The sequence below is a fragment of the Nothoprocta perdicaria genome, unplaced genomic scaffold (assembly GCF_003342845.1).
Source record: "Nothoprocta perdicaria isolate Ctin4 unplaced genomic scaffold, notPer1 scaffold_1, whole genome shotgun sequence".
NCBI lineage: Eukaryota > Metazoa > Chordata > Aves > Tinamiformes > Tinamidae > Nothoprocta > Nothoprocta perdicaria.
In genome coordinates, this window is record NW_020454093.1 from 7,753,861 (window position 1) to 7,756,787 (window position 2,927).

Genomic DNA, 2,927 nt, shown 5'->3' on the forward strand with positions numbered 1-2,927 from the left:
CTTCCTACCTTTCAGATCTGTGGAAAAGAATTAACAAAAATTAACTTGAAATAATCCCAGAGAAAAGCCGATCAAAAAGCCCATAGATGCACCTGCTTCATTCATCCGCTGCTGAGCAGGAATAGCAGCTTCCCATTAGGTCTCTAAATATTAATGGCTACACAGGATGTTGCTGATGCTTTCCTCTTTTCTGGGCTAGAGACTAAATGAAGAAGTAAGGCCATCTCTGTCCTCGAGCTTATGCTGCAAGCATGAGCTGCGTTCCTCCTGGCTCCTCCTGCACTCAGATACTCCAACGCCAGGAGCAGCAGGGAGAGGCTGCACATTTTTGTCTAAGCCTGAGTTTCTTCCATCCTGCTACAGTTGCCTTAGAGTTCGCTTAACTCTCTGAAGGCAACTGGCAAGGAACTTGAATCCCAGGGAAGAAATTAAGGTGTATTAAAACTATGCCATAACTTTGCTTCAATTTCTCATTAGCTAGCTTATCTTTCAGTGGATGCTCTTTGGTGGGGAGACCTGAGTGAGGCTCTCTTTGCTGCTTCATGCTTTAGCAGGCTGCAGCTCTGTTCAGCTGCTTCTCAATAAAGTTGCAGTGCTCTGGGACACTTGTGATCATTTTAGGTCACTGCAGTAACACATACAAGGTATTTTATAGGTTTTTCTTATTTACAAGAAAAATCATATACGGCTTTTGTCTCTGTATGAATTAAAAAAATGATCTGTGTGTAGAAGACTCTACATTTCAGACAAATGAGTGCTAGACAACACAAATCACCCTGGTGCTTAAATCTTATCTGGAAAAATGAGAACAAGAACCATTAAGGGGAGAAGTGGCATTATTGCCTTCAAGTAGAACAAGGGTCCAAATTCATACTTTGCATAAAGTATTTCTAAATGGGGAAGGAAGGGGACAGAGGTGCAGAGGAAATAATCTGGGGAAGGAAGCTGGAATTGGGAGGATTCTCATAAAGCTAAAACTTGAAGAAAAAGACTTAATTAAAAGTTTAATAATTGAGTACAAGAAGTGCTGATGAGTGTACTGAAGCAGGTGAATTTACAATCCTAAACACATGTTTTTTTAACCTATTCCTTTAAAGGTTTTTATTTTTTCTTTTTTAAGGAAAAGGCAGCTAATACCACTATGTTTTGTGTTAGCTGCTTGAAGTTGTCAATTAGCAAATTCTTTGGTAAAAGATGGCATAGGGATGAGAACTGATGAAGTGATCATCTTAAGAGTGTAGGTGAAAACAACACTTATTTGAACAATATCTTCAGTTTTTAGGTATTTTTTTTAAATAGTTTTATTCACTGTGTTCAGAAACTATTTTTACCTATGAGTTAAAAATAGAAAGTCTGCCTTTCAAAAGCCTCTTAAATCAAACCAAACACTCTAGGATAAATATTGCCAGCACTTTTAAGACTTTAGAATCCTTCCATTAAAGTGAAAATAAACTAGCGGCACTGAATGAGCCCTTTCAAAATACAGCTTTTTATTCTAATTAAATTCCACAATGATTCCAAAACCAGAGTCAGATGCTAGAGTCTAAAAACACTTAAGAAAATGTACTTAAAATACTAAGCGTGCTTTACCAGTTTTCTGGAACTGTGTAAAGAGACAAACATCTTAATTTGAGCTAAATCCTCTTGACATTCATTGCTATGTCCTCTGCCTTTCTGTGGCTTGATACTTGACTTATGAAGTCATTCTGAGATGGGCTGAAGGGGAGGGCATTGTGTGTGCCAGAGTCCCAGAGCTGTGTGAATTAATACTGCTCTGTATTTCCTCAAGGAATGAGCACATTCAGTTTACATTTATTGAGAATAGACCCTGGGAATGAATTATTTCTTCCTTATAAGGAGCCTTGTGTTGGGATAGCTATTGGGACAGTTGAGCTGGGTTACTGAGTTACTGGGGCTAAAAGCATCGCTGTTGCCAGAGACGTACAGAGAAACTGTGCAAGTGACTCCTGAAAATTAAACATGTTGAACTGATTTAGAAGGGTGAAAATTTCAGTCTTGAAATAGAGGAATAAGATCACCTCACCTATCTTTAGAGTTTTAACATTTTTCTTTAGCATTTGCAAAAGTCTAAAGTAGAAAATTCTGAGAGAATGCTGTTCAGCATCCCTGTAGATCTGTTGTGACCTGCAGATCTAAGTTGCCAAATGTTTAAACTCTCAAAGACAGTGTTATTCCTCTTGTAACATTTTGTAAACTTCATTTTTAAAGATATATATTTTTCTAGGATCAATATAAGTTTGCCAAAAACTTCTCCTTCTAGGAGAAGGTCCTCTCCTTCCTCCCCTTAATGCAGGTATATAGACTTAATTATGGTAAGGTGGCTATGAACTCCCCCCCCCCCAGAATACAAACACAAGATTCCTAAAGCTTCACCCTGTTTTGGTTATGTGAAACGTGACAGACCAGTTCAGAAGTTAACCAGTTGAAAAATGCCCCTGATCTGTCCTCCAACATTTACAGGAGCTTCTCAGCATAATACAGATAAGGAAATATTGTTTAGTCAAAATTATGCTGCTAATGGTCTAAACGGAAGAAATAATTAGACTGGCTTCTTGTGGATAAGCTTTCTACACTAACAAATTTACTTATAGCACCTCCAGCTTCCTCCATTTAAACTGCCTTGCATTAGACCCTGCCCAATAGCTATGGGGCTGTGGCAGGCACTGTGGTCTGGGCTGGAAACTCTGCTCTAAGACCATGAAAACTTTGATCCACTAATGGCAGTAAGCAACTAAAAGCATCGCTTACCTGCATGGTGGCCCTTGGCAAGGAACTACCTGCAAAGCTGCAACTAAAAATGCTTAGAAGTCCCTTTTCCGGGACGCTCAATGCTGGTAGAATGGATCTGAGGGAAAAAGAAAAGAAAAGAAAAAAAAAAAAAAAAAAAAAAAGGGACCAAAAAAAAA